This window comes from Microtus oregoni, unplaced genomic scaffold, assembly GCF_018167655.1.
Source record: "Microtus oregoni isolate MIOR12 unplaced genomic scaffold, Mior012 000001F_ref0000356, whole genome shotgun sequence".
Classification (NCBI taxonomy): Eukaryota; Metazoa; Chordata; class Mammalia; order Rodentia; family Cricetidae; genus Microtus; species Microtus oregoni.
The window spans coordinates 41105649-41130061 of NW_024543060.1; positions in this window are offsets into that span (position 1 = coordinate 41105649).

Genomic DNA, 24413 nt, shown 5'->3' on the forward strand with positions numbered 1-24413 from the left:
AACGAGGGTAGATCTTCAGGAGACAGAGAAGCCTGAGATGCCCTTCTGTGATGATGGTGTAAGCCGTGTCTGATTATTCCTTACGCCTCTGTACCAGTCCAGTTAGGGAAAATACTTTTCTATGTTGGGGCCCAGAGGCTCTAACAAAATATCTTCAGGTCTGTCACTTAGATCTTTTACATACTACTTTAAGCATAATATTGACTGAATTATCTGCATTGCTGTCACAATTTGTAGCATATTCAAAGTCACAAATTAAGACTTTTGTAATTGTTTGTGTAAGTACAGATATGAATGCACCAAAGGTTAGGAGATGTGTTAAAGTATTGTTGAAGGTATAATGAATGATATGAAGTCAATAACACATAGCTTGTGCAAAGGGAATATCATTCAAATTTACATGGTGTGGTACACAACGAAGTAAGAGCAGTGACAGGGATCCAAGATATGCAGACTGCATTGAATACTTTAAGAATTAACAGAGTTGTTAGACTGTTTCCAGCTCATGAGTTACCTGGTATGACTTGAAATAAATAAAAAAAAATAAAAAAAAAACATTTCAGATTTTAGACAGCAGACTGCATGAGCTTGGGAAGTTGGGATAAAAGTTTACAGTCTGTAGTGAAATTCACATAATAAAGGATGTTGTGAAAGTCGGAGCGGTGGCAGTAAAGATGATGAATGTATTATTTAGTAGGGGACAGTACATATTATCCATTTTAGAAAAAATGTCTTTAAAGTACAGAGACTGTCACTGAGATCGATTTAAGCTTTTACTGCATCTTTCTTCAGTATGATTCTATAATTCTTCACCAAGGCACTTATACTTGTACACTCCCATACACATGCACACACAAATTCATAATTATTTATGAATAATTTGTGTAGTTTATGTATGTGTTCTCTGTGTGTGTGTGTGTGTCTCTGTGTGTGTCTGTGTATGTGTGGGTAGTGGATATTCACTCCACTCATGATCTTGGACTACCTGGCCTGATAGAGGTGGAGCTTCTTGTCTGCCAACCTGGTCTCTTTAAAATAAAGAAGAGGCAGTCGCATTCTTGCTCCTGTGGTGATCCAAGATTGGACAACTGGTTCCATTCACCTCTGAGCAAAATGGAGGACCACAGAGGATCTTTACCTTGCTGTGTATCCTCAAGTGTTTTCTAATAAATTCTTGATACCCATTTGATTAAGTTCTCATGAATTCACCTACATCTGTGTGTTTGGGTGTGTCTGTGTTTATTTAGGCCAGAGGTATGTATCAGTTGTCTTCCTCAATCACCTATCACATTGTTACTTTGTGAAAGGTTCTCTGCTTGAACCTGGAACTCACAAGTCCAACTAGAACTGGTCAGCAAGCATCAGGGATCTTCTGTTTTCCATCTCCCAAAGCCTGGGTTAGAAAAATGTGGTTGGTGAAGATCCACACTCAGGTCCTCATGCTTTCTCAATTTGCATTCTTCTTACAGGACTATCTCCACAAATTCCAACTATTACTCTATTACTAATTTTGTTCCTAGCCTTATATGTAGTGCTGTAATGCCTGGATGCACGCATCCATGCCAGGTTTGAGCTTGGTGAAGGTAGAGGTCAGAGGATGGTGTTGGCTAACTCACCAAATAGGTCTCTCACCACCCACCTAATAGTCAAAATTTGAAGGGTTAGCATTTACTTGTGAAGACTTACCTACCTAGATGGATAAATAAATGCTTTCTCTGAATTAAAATTATGCCTTTTTCTATTTACAATGTCTTGTGACAAATACAAATCTGAAAGTGATTTCTAGTTTTTTCTTTACTATTTCTATTTAGTCATAAAATGATTAATAGTTTACAAAAAAAGTACTTTAACGTATACCATATAGATATAATTTTATAGGAGAACAGGATGTCTTTACAAGGAAATAAAGAAACATCAATAAAAGAATTCTTCCATATAAAGATTTTTGAACCAAATTATTCTTTCTTGGGATACAAAACCTTAAATAAATAAAGAGGAAATTGACAAAAAGATGGTAAGATAGAAAACCAAGAATAAAGAATTCTTCTGTATAGATGGACTGCATATAAAGATATGTGTATGGATTGAGTTATAACAAAAATCCCCATGTATTACAGTGCATTCTAATACAGTTAGAAACAACACTTTGCAAGCAAGTACAATTGACCCAACATGCTCAGTCTTCAATTACATGATGAGTTACAACTGTGTTCACTTGATGATATTCACCGTTGATAAATATCGAGACAAATTTTTGACCAGATATAGCTCTTTTTCTTCTTCCCTTGTTAAAGATCCGTGCCTTTTGGTAATGTTCTACAAGTTCTTCCATGGTACTCAATTTCTACTACCCAGTGTACCAAGCAGTTGTGGGGGCCAGCCATGATAATCTAAGTCTGGGCAGGTCACCCAAAATAAGTTCTTTACTTCCAACCATTATCACCTGTGACTCTGGCCATGGATAAATTTAAATGGAGACTGGAGTCTCAGTTGTTTACCCTGAGACAATGCCAGACTGCAGGAGGAACCACAAACAGAGATCATCATACCCCCACTCAAGAACAGACCATTCAAAGGAAATTCCTGGCATTCCAAGTGTTGTAGATAGAGACACCTGCCAGCTGAGTTCCGGGCTCTCCGAATATTCCAATAAGTTGGACATGCGGAGAGACCGGGCTTGCAACCTTGATTAAAATAAAGGCTCTTTGCTTTTTCATATGGGATCAGTCTCCTGTGCTGGCTTTTGAGGGGACGCCGTTCATTTGGGTATAACAGCAGTCTCTTCCAGTTGGACTTTAAAATGTGTGCTTTTTCCTTTGTGCTATTAGTGATACTGAGAAACCATTTGGCAAAGATTGACTACCAAGAATGAGGAAGTCTCCTTTACACCCCTTTTATTTAATACTATTTCTGCCTGATGCCAGGTGATTTAACCCCTAATATCAAGAATTGCCGGCAAACTTTCCAGTGAGTAAAGGCCTGAAGTAATCACACTGTGGAGGCAATGGCTCCAAACCTTCGATTAATGGATTATTCTGCATAATGGTAACATGGATTTTTGGCACCAGAGAAACCATGCCATTGATTTTCCTTCATTTCCACCACTCTGGGTCATTTTCTGGCTTTTCAATAGCATCCATTACATCACCTTTCTCAAAATTGAGTTCTTCATCATTGGATAAGATGAACGCAGCACCACACATAGTACTTGACCAGTCTTCAGCAATCTTTCTGCAACTTTGGTAATTCCCTTCGCTGAACCCACAGCTCCAGTCACCTAAGGTCTACACTAGCATAACACTCAGTTGCACAGATGCCATTACCGCATGAGGTCTTAAAATTATAATTTTTAAAAAATGGTTGTTTCAGTATATTTGATTCTGTAGAAATCCACAAAAACTTTGATGATGTAGAAGAACCACAATAAAAATATTTAGAAGAAAATGTTGCAAGTCAAGTGCATAAATCACACAACACAGCTCAACTATTCATTGGAGGGTGAAGGAAGAAATAGAAAAATCACACTGAGGAAAGAAAAGTCCAGCTTCAGGCTGATACACTTATATACATGGAAATCACCAATGCAAGCATTTTTGACTATCTGTTATAAACATGTTATGATAAAAATAAAATGCTTTATGTGAATTGCATGTTACATATAGTTAAAAATGGGTGATACATTTCATAGTCTTAGCATAAAAGGTATGAAAATTCACTGATGAGGGATGTCCTTCTGTATAAGTGTTGCTTTTTTGGTTAATTAATAAAGCTGCTTTGATCTTTGGCAGGGCAGAATATAGCTAGACTGTAACGGATAGAGAGAGAGAGTAAGCAGAATCAAGGAGATGCCATGTAGCTGTCAAAGCAGACATACTCCGGATCCTTACCATACAAGCCACAGCCTCATGAGGATACACAGATTAAACAAATTGATTAATTTTATATGTAAGAGTTAGTTAATAAAAATCCTGAACTAAAAGGACAGTGTTGTAATTGTTATAGTTTCTGTGTGATTATACATGTCTGTGTGGCCAAGAATGAACTAGCAGTCTCAGCCTAAAATTCACAAGTATGGAAACATGAAATATCTATCAAATATCCCAAAAGCCAAATCAAAAAAAAAATTAGCAAGAGTAATTATTCTGAACCAGATATCATCTTGCATCCTTTGGTAGATGATATAAATATTTATCAATGTTTTCCATTAACAGCGATATTTTAAAAATATATTCATAAAATAACCTAAAATAAGATTTGTGTGGACAATGAAAGACTATAATAAATAAAGATTTATATCTTACTGGAAAGTTTTGAGAAACTATCCCCATTATTTCAAAGGACTTCAGGCTAAAACTACAGAGTCTTCCACATTCCAATGTGGTTCACACTGGTTAATCCGGTTGGTTTTGTGCCAACACTACTACACCTAGCTCCCATATCACGGCATGGACTCATTGTTTCTCTCTGAGGTGTAATTCATCTGTTCCTTATTTCTGCTCATGGCCCTTTTTCTTGCTCTTCTCATAGGCTAGAAATTCTAAAGTTAATCTTACTTCATACATTTATTGTTCACATCTTATCATCTGTTAGATTCCCTCAATTTCCACACATGACATTATAAAAAGAAGGTGGCTTTTTTTTTTAAATTTTTATTTATTATGTATATAACATTCTGCCTCCATATATGCCCGCACACCAGAGGAGGGCGCCAGATCTCACTACAGATGGCTGTGAGCCACCATGTGGTTGCTGGGAATTGAACTCAGGACCTCTGGAAGAGCAGCTAGTGCTCTTAACCACTGAGCCATCTCGCCAGCCCCTAGAAACTCTTTTTAGTGTTTCCTTTTGTGAGTATCTTGGCTCAGACTTTCAGCATCAGTCAGACCTGTTATGATTCCCATCAATCTCATATCCAGCTTTTAGATTCTAATCTTTTGAATCTGTTTTTGTCACTATCTTCATTAAGGCAGGTACAATTACATCATTTTTCTTTGCAGAGGTTTTTATGATGCCTTATTATCTACAAAATTCTTGCTCAAGTCCCTTACAATAGCTCTCAATTACCGGGTTCTAAATTGGTTTTACATTTCTCTCACTTGAATCCAAATAATCTTTCAGTGTTTACCCCTTAATCACTGCATCACTGCTTTCTGAAATTTGTGAATTATTCAGATTGCTCCTCTGACTCAAATCTGAAGAATTTTGAAATCCTCCTGTTTCTTTTCCATGAGATTAACATAATAAGAACAACCCTTAAATTTCCTTTTTTGAAAACTACAGTATGAAAGGAAATTTGTGTTTGTTTTGCTCAAATATGATACACAAAAATTATGTAATTCAATGGGATTTGAACCCAGGTCCTCATGCAAACTCAAAAAAACACTATACCACTGAGCTATAGTCACAGCCAAGACTTTAGATGATGTGACTAAAAATCAATATTAGAAATCTGAGATATTAGTTTATGTGACAATGACAAGTAAATATTATTTTAGTTCAAGTTTTAACTTAATTACACATTCATAAAGTTATATAAGATACAATTGTACAATAAAATAAATTGGTGTTTGCAAATATGCCTATGTAACAGGACACAGTTATAAAAAGAAATTACTCATGCTAGTAGCTTAATGTCTTTAAAGCTCCTCCCACCAAAGAGAAACTTACTTCATGCCAAAATTCATATTAAGTTCTAGAAAGGTTTTAATAGAAATGATCACATGCAGTAATTACCTTCTGTGATGATCTTACTTTGATAAACATTAATTTTGACTTACCATATGTGCTTTTCTAATTCTAATAATTTTCTAATTACAATGTATACATTTTCTTCCTGTGGTATATTTTATCCATTATTTTACAGATGTACTACAACAAAATTATCACTTCTGATATTAAGGAAAACTGTCATTGATTGCAATATTTAGACTTGGCCAAACTTCTTAAATTTTGGAGATTCAACAGTACTTGGATACATTAGTAGTTATATAGCAAGAAACGTTATTGCTGGGTCCGGGGATCAAGACTTTCAATATTGGTTATTGTGTCTACAGGGTGCCCAAATGTTTACATCAGTATGCTATTAGACCTCCCGCAGAATACAGGGTAGAGTTTTGACTTCTAAACACACTGATAGTCTAAATTCCTGTGTTTCTTATTTCCTATTGATTTTCCATTATTAGTGTCAAATACTGTTTTGTTTTTCTTTCTATCTTTCAGAATTTCATTTTAGTATATCATGAAATATAGTCATATTTGCCTCAAACTCTCCTCATTTCCCCTCAAACACATCTCCCTACTACCTTCATGTCTTCATTATTGTTGCCGATAACCTACTAAATTCAGGTATAGCTGCCCATGTGTGCATGATGTCAGCCCAATTACCTGACTATTGGAAATCCTACCAGTTACCTCATCCTCAAAACCAGATTCTTTCCCTAAAAATTACCAACTGTCTGCATACCTCCTCTTTCTTCCTAGCCCACCCAGCTTCCATCCAGAACCCTCCCCACTTTGCCCCACCGCCCTCTTTCTGCACATAACATCACCCAGCCCAGCCTGTCTGGGCACTGGGTCCGAATCCTCGCGGCACCCAAGCGGGCGGGAGTCTCTTTGTTTCTATGGCCTGCCTGCACCAAGCAGGGTAGGCGCTTTGTTTGTGACCTGCCCACCAGCACGGAGGCCTGATCTCTCGGCGCCAGGAGACCCAGCTTTGGGGTGAGTTTCTGGCCCCGCGGCGCCAGCCTGGGAAGGGGAGTTCAGAGGTTCCTTGGCCCCCTATACTTCTTGAGCTCTGTGCAGGGCCTCCACTCCCTGCATACCTCCTCTTTCTTCCTAGCCCACCCAGCTTCCATCCAGAACCCTCCCCACTTTGCCCCACCGCCCTCTTTCTGCACATAACATCACCCAGCCCAGCCTGTCTGGGCACTGGGTCCGAATCCTCAGGGCACCCAAGCGGGCAGGAGTCTCTTTGTTTCTTTGGCCTGCCTGCACCAAACAGGGTAGGCACTTTGTTTGCCACCTGACCACCAGCACGGAGGCCTGATCTCTCGGCGCCAGGAGACCCAGCGTTGGGGAGACCCAGCGTTGGGGAGAGACAACGTTGGGGAGAGCCAGCATTGGGTAGGCAAGGAGACCTGATCCGGTAAAGAAGATCCATAAGGGAGCATTTGGAAGAAGAGATGGGTAGACGCCAAGGCAAGAATTCGCCCAACAAGCTGAAAAGCAACATGAAGCCACCAGAAACCAGCGACCCCACAATGGGAGGACATGAACACCTTAATCAAGAAGAAGTAGAAAAGATTGACTTCATGAAAGTGATTGACGCCCTTAAACAGCATGTAAAAAACGCCCTTATAGAAATAGATGAGAAATATAACAGAAAGTTTGAAGAATTGAATAAATCAGTGAACGATACCCTAGAAAACCAAGGAAAAACAATCAAACAGATAATGGAAATGGTGCAAGACTTGAAAACTGAAATGGAGGCAAAGAAGAAAACACAAACAGAGGGCCGGCTGGATATGGAAAATTTAAGTAAACAAACAGAGTCTACAGAAACAAGCATAACCAACAGAATACAAGAGTTAGAAGAAAGAATCTCAGATTCTGAGGATACCATAGAGAAAATAAACACACTGATCAAAGAAAAGAGCAAGTCCAACTAACTCTCATCACAAAATATTCAGGAAATATGGGACACAATAAAAAGACCAAACCTAAGAATAATAGGAGTAGAAGAAGGAGAAGAAGTGCAGCTCAATGGTCCAGAAAATATATTTAATAAAATTATAGAAGAAAACTTTCCGAACCTAAAGAAAGATATACCTATGAAGGTTTAAGAAGCATACAGAACACCGAATAGGCTGGATCAAAAAAGAACATCCCCTCGCCATATAATTATCAAAACACAAAGCATACAGAATAAGGAAAGAATATTAAGAGCTGCAAAGGAAAAAGGCCAAATTACTTATAAAGGTAAACCTATCAGACTTACACCTGACTTCTCCATGGAAACCATGAAAGCCAGAAGGTCCTGGATAGAGGTACTTCAGAAACTAAGAGACCATGGATGCAAGCCCGATTACTATACCCAGCCAAGCTTATGTTCACTATAAATTGAGAAAATAAAATTTTCCAGGATAAAAACAAATTTAAACAATACGCAGCCACAAATCCAGCCTTACAGAAAGTAATAGAAGAAAGATCACTAACCAAGGAGTCCAACAATGACCACAATAACTCAGACATCCAGAGACCCTTCAACAACACAAATCAAAGAAGGGAAACACACAAACTCTACGACTAAAATATGACCGGAGTAAACAACCACTGGTCATTAATATCACTTAATGTCAATGGACTCAACTCACCTATTAAAAGGCACAGGCTAAGAGATTGGATACGAAAACAGGATCCAACATTCTGCTGTTTACAAGAAACACACCTCAACCACAAAGACAGGCACCTACTCAGAGTAAAGGGCTGGGAAAAGGCTTATCAAGCAAATGGACCTAAGAAACAAGCAGGTGTGGCCATACTAATCTCTAACAAAGTTGACTTCAAACTTAAATCAATCAGAAGAGATGGAGAGGGGCATTTTATACTCATAACAGGAACAGTTCAGCAGGATGAAGTCTCAATCCTGAACATCTATGCCCCTAATATAAAAGCACCTACATACATAAAAGAAACATTGCTAAAACTCAAGGCAGCCATCAAACCGCACACACTAATAGTAGGAGACTTCAACACTCCTCTCTCACCAATGGACAGGTCAATCAGACAGAAACCTAACAGAGAAATAAGAGAATTAATGGAGGTAATGAATCAAATGGACTTAACACACATCTATAGAACATTCCACCCAAATAGGAAAGAATATACCTTCTTCTCTGCGGCTCATGGAACCTTCTCAAAAATCGACCACATAGTCGGTAACAAAGCAAACATCCACAGTTACAAAAAAATATTAGTAACCACCTGTGTCTTATCAGATCACCATGGATTAAAGTTAGAATTCAACAACAATGCTACCCCCAGAAAGCCTACAAACTCATGGAAACTGAACAGTCAACTACTGAACCATACCTGGATTAAGGAAGAAATTAAGAAAGAAATTAAAGTCTTCCTGGAATTCAATGAAAATAAAGAAACAACATACTTAAACTTATGGGACACTATGAAAGCAGTCCTAAGAGGAAAGTTCATAGCACTAAGTGCCCACTTAAAGAAAACAGAGAAAGCTCACATTGAAGACTTAACAGCCCACCTGAAAGCTCTAGAAAAAAAAGAAGCAGACTCACCTAGGAGGAGTAGAAGACTGGAAATAATCAAACTGAGGGCTGAAATCAACAAAATAGAAACACAGAAAACAATACAAAGAATCCATGAAACAAAAAGCTGGTTCCTGGAGAAAATCAACAAGATTGATAAACCCCTATGCAAACTAATCAAACGGCAGAGATAGAATACGCAAATAAGATCAGAAATGAAAAGGGGGACATAACCACAGACACAGAGGAAATTCAGAGAATCATTAGATCTTACTACAAAAGCCTATATGCCACAAAACTGGAAAATGTAAAGGAAATGGACACTTTTTTAGATAAATACCATATACCAAAGTTAAACCAGGACCAGGTGAACAATCTAAATAGACCTGTTAGTCGCGAAGAATTATAAGAGGTTATCAAAAACCTCCCTACCAAAAAAAGCCCAGAACCAGATGGTTTCAATGCGGAATTCTACCAGAACTTCCAAGAAGACCTAATACCTATACTCCTTAATGTATTTCACAATATAGAAACAGAAGAGGCATTGCCAAATTCCTTTTATGAAGCTACAGTTACTCTGATACCAAAACCGCACAAAGACTCAACCAAGAAAGAGAATTATAGACCAATCTCACTCATGAACATGGATGCAAAAATCCTCATCAAAATACTGGCAAACTGAATCCAAGAGCACATTAGGAAAATTATCCATTATGATCAAGTAGGCTTCATCCCAGTGATGCTGGGCTGGTTCAACATACGAAAATCTATCAATGTAATCCAGCATATAAATAAACTGAAAGAAAAAAACCATATGATCATTTCATTAGATGCTGAAAAAGCATTTGATAAAATTCAACACAACTTTATGATAAAAGTATTGGAGCGATTAGGGATACAAGGGTCATACCTAAATATAATAAAAGCTATATACAGCAAGCCGACAGCTAACATTAAATTAAATGGAGAGAAACTTAAAGCCATCCCACTAAACTCAGGAACACGACAAGGCTGTCCACTCTCGCCATACCTCTTCAATATAGTACTTGAAGTTCTAGCAATAGCAATAAGACAACATAAGGGGATCAAGGGGATTCGAATTGGAAAGGAAGAAGTTAAACTTTTGTTATTTGCAGATGATATGATAGTGTACATAAGCGACCCCCAAAACTCCACCAAAGAACTCCTACAGCTGATAAACACCTTTAGTAATGTGGCAGGATACAAGATCAACTCCAAAAAATCAGTCGCCCTCTTATACACAAAGGATATGGAAGCAGAGAGGGAAATCAGAGAAGCTTTACCTTTCACGATCGCCACAAACAGCATAAAATATCTTGGGGTAACTCTAACCAAGGAAGTGAAAGATGTATTTGACAAGAACTTTAAGGCATTGAAGAAAGAAACTGAGGAGTATACCAGAAAATGGAAGGACCTCCCTTGCTCTTGGATTGGGAGGATCAACATAGTAAAAATGGCAATTCTACCAAAGGCAATTTATAGATTCAATGCAATCCCCATCAGGGTCCCATCAAAATTCTTCACAGATCTTGAGAGGACAATAATCAACTTTATATGGAAAAACAAAAAACCCAGGATAGCCAAAACAATCCTATACAATAAAGGATGGTCGGGAGGCATTACCATCCCTGACTTCAAACTCTATTACAGAGCTACAGTGATGAAAACAGTGTGGTACTGGCATAAAAACAGAGTAGTCGACCAATGGAATTGTATAGAAGACCCGGATTTTAACCCACAAACCTATGAACACCTCATTTTCGATAAAGGAGCTAAAAGTATACAATGGAAGAAAGAAAGCATCTTTAACAAATGGTGCTGGCATAACTGGATGTCAACCTGTAGAAGAATGAAAATAGACCCATATCTATCACCATGCACAAAACTCAAGTCCAAATGGATTAAAGACGTCACTATCAGTCAGAACACATTGAACCTGATAGAAGAGAAAGTGGGAAGTACCCTATAGGAGATGGGCACAGGAGATTGCTTCCTATGTGTAACCCCAACAGCACAGACTTTAAGGGCAACATTGAATAAATGGGACCTACTAAAGCTGAGAAGCTTCTGTAAAGTAAAGGACACTGTCACCAAGACAAAAAGGCAACCTACTGACTGGGAGAAGATCTTCACCAACCCCGCAACAGACAAAGGTCTGATCTCCAAAATATATAGGGAACTCAGAAAACTAGACTTTAAAATGCTAATTAACCCAATTATAAAATGGGGCACTGAACTGAACAGAGAATTCTCAGCAGAGGAAGTTCAAATGGCCAAAAGACACTTAAGGTCATGCTCAACCTCCTTAGCAATCAGGGAAATGCAAATCAAAACAACGTTGCGATATCATCTTACACCTGTCAGAATGGCTAAAATAAAAAACTCCAATGATAGCCTTTGCTGGAGAGGCTGTGGAGGAAGGGGAACCCTCATCCATTGCTGGTGGGAATGCAATCTTGTGCATCCACTTTGGAAATCGGTGTTTCGGTTTCTCAGGAAATTCGGGATCAACTTACCCCTGGACCCAGCAATACCACTCCTGGGAATATACCCTAGAGATGCCCTATCATATGACAAGAGCATTTGTTCAACTATGTTCATAGCAGTATTATTTTTAATAGCCAGAACCTGGAAACAACCTAGATGCCCTTCAATGGAAGAATGGATGAAGAAAGTGTGGAATATCTACACATTAGAGTACTATGCTGCGGTAAAAAACAATGACTTCTCAAATTTTGCATGCAAATGGATGGAAATAGAAAACACTATCCTGAGTGAGGTAACCCAGACCCAAAAAGATGAATATGGGATGTACTCACTCATAATTGGTTTCTAGCCATAAACAAGGGTCACGGAGTCTACAATCAGTGATCCCAAAGAAGCAAAGTAAGAAGGTGAACCAAAAGAAAAGCATATAGTTGTCCTCTTGGCTATGGGAAGTAGACAAAATTGCTGGGGAGAAAATTGAGATCTTGGGGGTGGGGTGGGATGGGGGTAAGGGGAGATGGGGAGAGAAAAGGGAGAAGGGGAGAATGGGGGGAACTTGGGGAAAAAGGAGGATTGGGATAAAGGAAGGTTGGATAGGGGAGCACGGAAGCACAATTCTTAGTTAAGGGAGCCACCTTAGGGTTGGCAAGAGACTTGAACCTAGAGTGGCTCCCAGATACCCAAGCCGAGGTCCCCAGTTAGTTCCTTGGGCAGCTGAGGATAGGGAACCTGAAATGACCCTATCCTATAGCAATACTGACGAATATCTTGCATATCATCATAGAACCTTCATCTGGTGATGGATGGAGACAGAGACAGAGACCCACATTGGAGCACTGGACTGAGCTCCCAAGGTCCCAATGAGGAGCAGAAGGAGGGAGAACATGAGCAAAGAAGTCGGGACCATGAGGGGTGCACCCACCCACTGAGACAGTGGAGCTGATCTATTGGGAGCTCACCAAGGCCAGCTGGACTGTGACTGAAAAAGCATGGGATAAAACCGGACTCTCTGAGCATGGCGAACAATGATGGCTGATGCGAACCCAAGGACAATGGCACGGGGTTTTGAACCTACGTAATGTGCTGGCTTTGTGGGAGCCTAGCCAGTTTGGATGTTCACCTTCCTAGCAATGGACGGAGGGGGGCGGACCTAGGACTTACCACAGGGCAGGGAACCCTGACTGCTCTTTGGGCTGGAGAGGGAGGGGGAGAGGAGTGGGGGGAGGGGGAGATGGGTGGGAGGAGGGAGAGAAGGGTGGGAGGAGGGGGAGGGAAATGGGAAGCTGGGAGGAGGAGGAAATTTGGGTTCTTTTCTCCTTTTCTCAATAAAAAAAAAAGTTAAAAAAAATTACCAACTGTCAAAGCTCCTCAGTAAGCTATGGGATTTGATCTCATTTAGTTAATGTATGACAGAATTTGGTTGGCTTGATCTTATGTGGTTCTTGCCCAGGTACAGCTGCTCTGAGTTCATGATTGTGATAGCCACGCCATATTAAGAAGACATTTCATTGCACTAGTTTTAATGCTCTGGCTCTTACATTCTGATATTCCTGAAACCTTGGTGATGGCGAAATTATATCAGTATCCCAGTTGTGATGAGCATTCAATCTCTTATTCTCAGCACCTTGCTCAATTGTACTTCTTTGCATTGATTGCTGCCCACAGTAAGAAGCAAGTAAGATCAATATTTTGGGCAACTCATATCTATGGTATAAACCTAATTTTTAAAAGACAATCTGTCAATGTGATCATTGAGCAAAATAACAATATCAACTGCTACACCGGGGTCTGTGACCTCCTAGTCATAGGCGATTGATCAGAAATAAAGCACTAGACATGACATTTTCTCCCGTGAGACAGACCTCAACTCCTGTCAGAAGACACCTGTTACTCCATCACAGTTAAACCCACAATAACACCAGTGAACACACTTGCCTGCTTGGTCAGTATTTCAACATGCATGGTACAGTGCTTTGTGAGATCCTTGCCAACTTTTCGTTCCCAGCATCCAGCATAGCAACTTCCAACACTATGAAAACTAGCTGACAGGGAGAAAATTGCCTGTCAGTTTGAGATTTATGTCTCTATGTCCAGCAGCCAAATTGTGAATTGTCTTCAAATATACAGCTTTGCCATGTAGTTACATCGGGTGACCAGGGACAGGACAATAGTTTCTATTGTTTGGAAACTTATGGAGCCTCCCTAAAATAATGAAGTATTTCATGCTCTGAAAATTTCATGTAATAAGTCATGTCTTCTAGGAGAAGTATTGTCTATCATTAAAAGGCTATTTAATTCAAACATTTTTAATTTGTCATTTTTTGAAATTATCTTAATTACTAGTTGGTTTCTGACACAATCTGGGGATATAAGAAGATATTTATTAGTAGTAATAGTACTATTTTTAAAGAATCAAAAGTTAGGAAATGTGAAAGTCTATCAAAGCCAAAGTTATTTGAAGAGACAAGGTTTATTAGAATGTAAAAGAGAAGAAATATGGAGCTGTAGGTGAGCTCTAAATCAGCAGCTACTTAGAACAATGGAGAAAGAAAAAAATGCCATGTCCTTTGAACTAATTCAAAATAGAGTTCAGGCAAATGGTCAACAACCAGTCACATGATGGGGATGGCAGATTCAGAGAAAAACTATGGAAGCTCAAAGTTATCTTATAGATACTCTGCTATTTTCATTTTTATACATATGTCTGTATTCATCTAAGATAATTTAGTAATGTAGTGAGATCAGCACTAATATTTTGAATAAATATAGCAAACTGGTATATTCCTAGTGATTAAATTTATTACTCCTCCTTACTGCCCTACAGTATGTTTCGTGACAATAAAGAACAATTTTGAAGACCTCAGTTTGGTATGGTATTGTTGAAGTTTATTCTACATTAAAATTTCCATCCTATGAATATTAAGGAAATATTAGGCAAATTAAAAGAATTAAATTGCTTATATTCTTGTAAGTATTTTTATCTTGAATAGGAATCACAAATGAAACCTTTTTGTTTTTAGTTTATCCATAATGTCTCTCTTATAATTATTAGCCAAAGTTTTATTTCTAGTTCTTCATTAAAACAGTTCCTCTTACAGCTCCCATTTCATCTGTTTTTATTCTGTCATAAACCCCAACAATAATAAATTGCTTCTTGCTATTTATTAGTGGGATGAGTTTATATGGTTGTTCAAAAGTTGTTCCCAACATATAATTGCATAAAATTCCTTTTTAACAAAATTTGCCCCAACACTTCAGTTTTTCTACCTCACAATTCACGTTAAATAGACTCTTCAAATCTGACTAAAACTCACATTTTTCAAGGAGACAGTTTTTTTGATTATCATTTTATTAAATGATTAATAGTTTATGATAGACTTTTCTATTTACATCTAATATATTTAATAAAATATAAGCATGCATGCTCAGTTTATTCTCCAGTTTTTTTTCCTGGAATGTTTCTCTAATATTGTCCTCACTATTTATTTCTATCTGTTTAAAAAATACCCCCAAACCATATCTTATTATTTGTCAGTGCTTAAATATTGTATTTTGAACTTACAATACTGATAGACATCTTTAAACTATTTGCTAATTTAGTTTATATAATTTGAACATATAAAGAAAAAATGGCAGTGTTATAAAATTACATTGATAAAAATCATTGCATGGGGAAGAGGAGGTGGAAAGATTAAAAGAGCATGATGAGCAGGGAATGAATTGTGACATTTTTGTCCTTTAATAATAACAGAAGTCACACTTATAAACTCTAGAAAACAGAAAAAAAGAAGGAAAAAAACAATGTATTGTCCCAGGTTTCTGTCCTGCTCATTTCTGCAGTAGTTAAGTTCCAAAGAAATCACACAGAATCTACATTAGTTATAAACTGATTGATCTCGTAACTCAGACTTTGTATTAACTCTTAAAACTTATATTATCCCATTTTTCTTGTCTATTATCCCATTATTCTTGTCTATGTTATCTACCTAACCTTATCTAAATTTAGAAAGTCCTCAGACATTTATATATCAAATTCATGTCTTAGTTTTTTTCTCTTAATTTTCTTTTTTATATACATACATTTACATATTTTAAAATCACTTATTATTTCTATGTTATCTTTGGTTTCCTGTTTTTTAAGTTAGTTCTGTTTCCACTGATTTGACCGACAGATCCATAATTCTTTTCTGAGATTTCCAATCTACTAATGGGTCCACCAAGTCATTATCAAAACATTATGTATTGCTGTTTGTGTTTTTATAACTTATACTTATTTTTTATTTAGTAATTTTTCTAGCTTTAAACAGTACATAAATGTAAAACATTCAAATAATTTACAAAGTACAAGAGGCTTGTTTAAGTAAATATATTTCAAACTTGACTAGTCAAGTTTGTAGTCATGTTAGTTAGATTTTCTAGATGTACATAGATATATTTTAGATAGGCATTCTTCATTAAAAAAAAGTAAATATATTTCAATATGAAGTAGACTAGATAGCAAGACACAAATACCCCAATCATCAGGCAACACTAAACATATCAAAAATAAAAAAATAAAACTATAATATGCTCATTGTATTAAGGTGGATGGAAACTAAAGGCGAATGTGAAATCTTGAAATAAGTCAGACAAAGTGAAAACATTGTTTTCAATGGCAACAAATTAGATTAAATTTAAATTAGTAAACTAGAAGGAAATGAGAGAAAAATTTTACCTGAAATATTTAATATGCACAATTATTATTAGAACATATTCAAGAATAATATTTTTAAATCTACTTGGATATATGTCTATGTGTTATAAGAATGCTATCATGTATTTCCATAATACTATGATAAAATTAAAAAAATGTGAAGTTATTTGAAGAACAGCTCAATGTTATTATAAATATATTCAAATTTTCTGATTATGATTTCAAATTCTTTAAAATTCTGCCATTATGAATGGCTCAAAGAGTCTTGACCACTCAAAAAATGACAATGCAAAAGTGTTTAATTCTCAGCTGTAATAGGAGTCCATTTATTTATTTATTTTTTAAATTTTTTAATTCATTTATTTATTAAAGATTTCTGTCTCTTCCCCGCCACCGCCTCCCATTTCCCTCCCCCTCCCCCAATTAAGTCCCCCCCCCCTCAGCCCGAAAAGCAATCAGGGTTCCCTGTTCTGTGGGAAGTCCAAGGAACCCCCACCTCCATCCAGGTCTAGTAAGTTGAGCATCCAAACTGCCTAGGCTCCCACAAAGCCAGTGCGTGCAGTAGGATCAGAAACCCATTGCCATTGTTCTTGAGTTCTCAGTAGTCCTCATTGACAGAGACCCACATTGGAGCACAGGACTGAAATCTCAAGGTCCAAATCAGGAGCAGAAGGAGAGAGAGCACGAGCAAGGAACTCAGGACCGTGAGGGGTGCACCCACACACTGAGACAATGGGAATGTTCTACTGGGAACTCACCAAGACCGGCTGGCCTGGGTCTGGAAAAGCCTGGGATAAAACCGGACTCTCTGAAAATAGGAGTCCATTTATATGGTAACTGAAGAGCGGGCTTACCCATCTCTCATAAGACATACTCAAAGGCTTTGTCTTTTCCAAGAGCAGTTCAGATTAGGTTAGAAGATTAAAGGCTTGTCACAAGAAAGAGAATCTTAAAACTGAAGTCAACAATCAGTATCTACGTAAAATTCTAGGTGAAGGTTTTCCTCTTTTTTTGTTGGGACCTTTAACATTGCTAACAATTCTACAATGAACAATATAGTCAGTAGTGATAGCTTAGTTAGGTTGATGTAAAATTTACTCTAGTAAAAGTACTTTTTAGCTGAATTTAATTGAGAATACTTGAATCAGTATTTTATAGCCCTTTGTATATATTTTTAAGGTGTGTATATTTGTGGGCGTGACTATGATAAGATTGGCTGTAGGGTGAGGAGGCACCATAGTGCCTGTGTGGAGATCAGAATATATCTTGCAGGGTTTGGGTCTTTCCTTCCACAATGTGATTTCACCCCCTTGTCATACTCAGGTTATCATGCTTGGAGCAAAGGTCTCTACCCAAAGTCTATGGATCTTAAAATATCCATATCTTAAAAATTGAGTACAAAATGAAGACTATGATTTAATTGAGCTAGATACTGTAACTTGCAAAAATATTAGTAATTATTCTAGTCTGTTGTGTGTTATTGGAAAGAGGAATTCAGGAAGAAAGGCAAAACTTATTTGTTAAGAAGTAAGACATAAAATTTATGTTCAACTACTTCCTGTTTGATGTTTATCTACAAAATCACCCCAAAGCATCCCATCTTATTTTCAAGGAATCATAATATGTTAATTACAGTCATTAGGGATGAATAAACATTGAATTTCACACCTTATCAGAGCTGAAAGTAAGTGAATAAGGAGTCTAGCATTTACCAATTTGTCTTTAAAACATTTTACTTTATAGATTTAAAGATAATAACATGTTATGGACATTAATAAAACCATAGTTTTTGATAGATTTTAAAAAGCACATTTTATTTACAAAGAAAAAGAAATTGATTTATCATTAATTAGAATACATATCTCTAATGCTTGCTTGTCAGAGAGTACAATACTTCAAATCTGCTTGATAGTTTTTAATAACAATTAGGGAAGATTTTTACAATTGGTGTAAATTACTTCAAACTTCCTACTTTGGCAGAGGATACTGTCAAGATCTCCTCCCCACATCACCTTCCATTTCTGACTAAGAATCTACATCTGTCAGGAGCCGTTTCCTCCTAGGATTATAGCAGGAACCATCGCCCTGGGGAGTCTGCAGAGAACCCTACACCCCCAATTGTGTTAAGAAACCGTTCTATTGACAGAACCTACCCCACACTCCATTAGCAGTTAATAGAGAGCTATCTGTTAGCGGAACCTGCCCCACATTCCAAACTATCTAGAGAACTAGGTGTGTCAACCTGTGAACTCCTGGCCTACTTGACCTGACCGAAGGTAACCTCCTGGCCTATGTGACTGTGGACCACTGTGGTGAGATTCCATGCCCCCGCCCCCAACCCAAGCCAAACTCCTTACCTTTTTTTTTTTTTTTTTTTTTTAATTTTTTTTTATTTTTTTATTTTTTTTTTATTTTTTATTTTTTTTTTTAAATTTATTTATTTATTAAGGATTTCTGCCTCGTCCCCACAACCGCTTCCCATTTCCCTCCCCCTCCCCCGATCAATTCCCCCTCCCTCATCTGCTCGAAGAGCAATCAGGGTTCCCTGACCTGTGGGAAGCCCAAGGACTGCCCACCTCTATCCAGGTCTCGTAAGGTGAGCATCCAAACTGCCTAGGCTCCCACAAAGCCAGTACGTGCAGTAGGATCAAAAACCCACTGCAATTGTTCTTGAATTCTCAGTATTCCTCATTGTCCGCTATGTTCAGCTAGTCCGGATTTATCCCATGTTTTTTCAGACCTAGGCCAGCTGGCCTTGATGAGATCCCAATAGAACATCCCCATTGTCTTAGTGTGTGGGTGCACCCCTCGTGGTCCTGAGTTCCTTGCTCGTGCTCCGTCTCCTTCTGCTCCTGATTTGGACCTTGAGATTTCTGTCCGGTGCTCCCGTGTGGGTCTCTGTCTCTGTCTCCTTTCATCGCCTGATGAAGGTTAATATTCCTGAGGATGCCTATGTGTTTGTCTTTGGATTCACCTTCTTATTTAGCTTCTCTAGGAACATGAATTATAAGCTCAATGTCCTTTATTTATGGCTAGAAACCAAATATGAGTGAGTACATCCCATGTTCCTCTTTTTGGGTCTGGCTTACCTCACTCAGGATAGTGTTTTCTATTTCCATCCATTTGTATGCAAAATTCAAGAAGTCCTTGTTTTTTACTGCTGAGTAATACTCTAATATGTATATATTCCATACTTTCTTCATCCATTCTTCCGTTGAAGGGCATCTAGGTTGTTTCCAGGTTCTGGCTATTACAAACAATGCTGCCATGAACATAGTTGAGCATATACTTTTGTTGTATGATAGGGCCTCTCTTGGGTATATTCCCAAGAGTGGTATTGCTGGATCCAGGGGTAGGTTGATCCCGAATTTCCTGAGAAACCGAAACACTGCTTTCCAGAGTGGTTGCACAAGTTTGCATTCCCACCAGCAATGGGTGAGTGTACCCCTTTCTCCACAACCTCTCCAGCAAAGGCTATCATTGGTGTTTTTTATTTTCGCCATTCTGACAGGTGTAAGGTGGTATCTTAAAGTTGTCTTGATTTGCATTTCCCTGATCGCTAAGGAAGTTGAGCATGACCTTAAGTGTCTTTTGGCCATTTGAAGTTCTTCTGTTGAGAATTCTCTGTTCAGATCAGTGCCCCACTTTATAATTGGGTTGATTAGCCTTTTACAGTCTAGTTTCTTGAGTTCTTTATATATTTTGGAGATCAAACCTTTGTCAGTAGCAGGGTTGGTGAAGATCTTCTCCCAGTCAGTGGGTTGTCTTTTTGTCTTAGTGACAGTGTCCTTTGCTTTACAGAAGCTTCTCAGCCTCAGGGAGTCCCATTTATTCAATGATGCCCTTAGTGTCTGTGCTGCTGGTGTTATACATAGGAAGTGGTCTCCTGTGCCCATGTGCTGTAGAGTACTTCCCACTTTCTCTTCTATCAGGTTCAGTGTGTTCGGACTGATATTGAGGTCTTTAATCCATTTGGATTTGAGTTTTGTGCATGGTGATAGATATGGATCTATTTTCATTCTTCTACAGATTGACATCCAGTTTTGCCAGCACCATTTGTTGAAGATGCTCTCTTTTTTCCATTGTATACTTTTAGCTCCTTTATCGAAGATCAGGTGTTCATAGGTTTGTGGGTTAATGTCAGGGTCTTCTATTCGATTCCATTGGTCGACTTCTCTGTTTTTATGCCAATACCAAGCTGTTTTCAATACTGTAGCTCTGTAATAGAGTTTGAAGTCAGGGATGGTAATGCCTCCAGACAATCCTTTATTGTATAAGATTGTTTTGGCTATCCTGGGTTTTTTGTTTTTCCATATAAAGTTGATTATTGTCTTCTCCAGATCTGTGAAGAATTTTGATGGGATTTTGATGGGGATTGCATTGAATCTATAGATTGCTTTTGGTAGAATTGCCATTTTTACTATGTTGATCCTCCCAATCCAAGAGCAAGGGAGGTCTTTCCATTTTCTGGTGTCTTCTTCAATTTCTTTCTTCAAAGACTTATAGTTCTTGTCAAGTAGATCTTTCACTTCCTTGGTCAGGGTTACCCCAAGGTATTTTATGCTATTTGTGGCTATCGTGAAAGGTGATGCTTCTCTGATTTCCCTCTCTGCTTCCTTATCCTTAGTGTATAGGAAGGCAACTGATTTTTTGGAGTTGATCTTGTATCCTGCCACATTACTAAAGCTGTTTATCAGCTGTAGGAGTTCTTTGGTAGAATTTTTGGGGTCGCTTATGTACACTATCATATCATCTGCAAATAACGAAAGCTTAACTTCTTCCTTTCCAATACGAATCCCCTTGATCTCCTTATGTTGTCTTATTGCTATTGCTAGAATTTCAAGCACTATATTGAAGAGGTATGGAGAGAGTGGACATCCTTGTCGTGTTCCTGATTTAAGTGGGATGGCTTTGAGTTTTTCTCCGTTTAATTTAATGTTAGCTGTTGGCTTGCTGTAAATAGCTTTTATTATATTTAGGTAGGACCCTTGTATCCCTATTCTCTCCAAGACCTTTATCATAAAGGGGTGTTGAATTTTGTCGAATGCTTTTTCAGCATCTAGTGAAATGATCATATGGTTTTTTTCTTTCAGTTTATTTATATGGTGGATTACATTGATAGATTTGCGTATGTTGAACCAGCCCTGCATCTCTGGGATGAAGCCTACTTGATCATAATGGATAATTTTTTTTATGTGTTCTTGGATTCGGTTTGCCAGTATTTTATTGAAAATTTTTGCGTCGATGTTCATGAGTGAGATCGGTCTGTAATTCTCTTTCTTGGTTGGGTCTTTTTGTGGTTTTGGTATCAGGGTAACTGTAGCTTCATAAAAGGAATTTGGCAATGACTCTTCTGATTCTATATTGTGAAATACATTAAGGAGTGTAGGTATTAGTTCTTCTTGGAAGTTCTGGTAGAATTCTGCATTGAAACCATCTGGTCCTGGGCTTTTTTTCGAAGGGAGATTTTTGATAACCATTTCTAATTCTTCGCGAGAAACCGGTCTATTTAGATCATTCACCTGGTCTTGGTTTAGCTTTGGTATGTGGTACTTATTTAAAAAAATGTCAATTTCTTTTGTATTTTCCAGTTTTGTGGCATACAGGCTTTTGTAGTAAGATCTAATGATTCTCTGAATTTCCTCTGTGTCTGTGGTTATGTCCCCCTTTTCATTTCTGATCTTATTTATTTGCGTGTTCTCTCTCTGTCGTTTAATTAGTTTGGATAGGGGTTTGTCGATCTTGTTGATTTTCTCCAAGAACCAGCTTTTTGTTTCATTGATTCTTTGGACTGTTTTCTGTGTTTCTATTTTGTTGATTTCAGCCCTCAGTTTTATTATTTCCAGTCTTCTACTTCTCCTGGGCGCGTCTGCTTCTTTTTTTTCTAGAGCTTTCAGGTGTGTTGTTAAGTCCCCAATGTATGCATTCTCCGTTTTCTTTAAGTGGGCACTTAGTGCTATGAACTTTCCTCTTAGCACTGCTTTCATTGTGTCCCATAGGTTTGAGTATGTTGTCCCTTTATTTTCATTAAATTCAAGGAAGACTTTAATTTCTTTCTTGATTTCTTCCTTGACCCAGGTGTGGTTCAGTAGTTGACTGTTCAGTTTCCATGAGTTTGTCGGTTTTTTGGGGGCAGCGTGGTTGTTGCCTTCTAATTTTAATCCGTGATGATCTGATAAGACACAGGTGGACACTGATATTTTTTTGTATCTGTGGAGGTTTCCTTTGTTTCCGAGTATGTGGTCAATTTTTGAGAAGGTTCCATGAGCTGCAGAGAAGAAGGTATATTCTTTCCTATTTGGGTGGAATGTTCTATAGATGTCTGTTAAGTCCATTTGCTTCATTACCTCCAATAATTCTCTTAATTCTCTATTAGGTTTCTGTCTGATTGACCTGTCCCTTGGAGAGAGAGGTGTGTTGAAGTCTCCTACTACTAGTGTGTGTGGTTTGATGTCTGCCTTGAGTTCTAGTAATATTTCTTTTACATAAGTAGGTGCTTTTATATTGGGGGCGTATATATTCAGGATTGAGACCTCCTCCTGATGAATTGTTCCTGTTATGAGTATAAAGTGACCGTCTCGGTCTCTTCTGATTGATTTTAGTTTGAAGTCAGTTTTGTTAGAAATTAGTATGGCCACACCTGCTTTTTTCTTAGGACCATTTGCTTGAAACACCTTTTCCCAACCCTTTACTCTGAGTAGGTGCCTGTCTTTGTGGTTGAGATGTGTTTCTTGCAAACAGCAGAATGTTGGATCCTGTTTTCGTATCCAATCTTTTAGCCTGTGCCTTTTTATAGGTGAATTGAGCCCATTAATATTAAGTGATATTAATGACCAGTGGTTGTTTACTCCGGTTATTCTTATTGCTTTTGGTAGTAGAGATTGTTTCCCTTCTTTGAGATGTGCTCGTGAAGGGTCATTAGATGCCTGGGTTATTGTAGGCAGTGTTGGCAGTGTTGGATTCCTTGGGTTGCGATTTTCCTTCTATTACTTTCTGTAGGGCTGGATTTGTGGCTACGTATTGTTTAAATTTGTTCTTATCCTGGAATGTTTTGTTTTCTCCATTGATAATGAATGATAGCTTGGCTGGGTATAGTAGTTTGGGTTTGCATCCATGGTCTCTTAGCTTCTGCAGAACCTCTATCCAGGACCTTCTGGCTTTCATAGTTTCCATCGAGAAGTCAGGTGTAAGTCTGATCGGTTTACCTTTATAAGTTACTTGCCCTTTTTCTTTTGCAGCTCTTAATATTCTTTCTTTAACCTGTATATTTTGTGTTTTGATTATTATATGGCGAGGAGATGTTTTTCTTTGATCCAGTCTGTTTGGTGTTCTGTATGCTTCTTGAATATTTAAATGAATATCTTTCTTTAAGTTGGGAAAGTTTTCTTCCATAATTTTGTTGAAAATATTTTCTGGGCCTTTGAGCTGTGACTCTTCTCCTTCTTCTATTCCTATTATTCTTAGGTTTGGATTTTTAATGTGTCCCATAGTTCCTGAATGTTTTGTGTTGAGAATTTGTTGGCTTTGCTGTTTTCTTTGATCTGTTCATTTATTTTCTCTATGGTGTCCTCAGCATCTGAGAGTCTTTCTTCTAGCTCTTGTATTCTATTGATTATGCTTGTTTCTGTAGACTCTGCTCGTTGGCCTAGATTTTCCATATCCAGCTGGTCCTCAGTTTGTATTTTCTTCTTTGCCTTCATTTCAGTTTTCAATTCTTGAACTGTTTCCATTACCTGTTTGATGGTTTTTTCTTGGTTTCCCAGGGTATCATGTACGTATTTACTCATTTCTTCAAACTTTTTGTTATACTTCTCATCCATTTCTATAAGGGCATTTTTTACATGTTGTTTAAGGGACTCTATTATCTTCATAAAGTCGATTTTTTCCATTTCTTCTGTGTTAGGTTGTTCAAATACTTCTGTTGTAAGATCATTGGG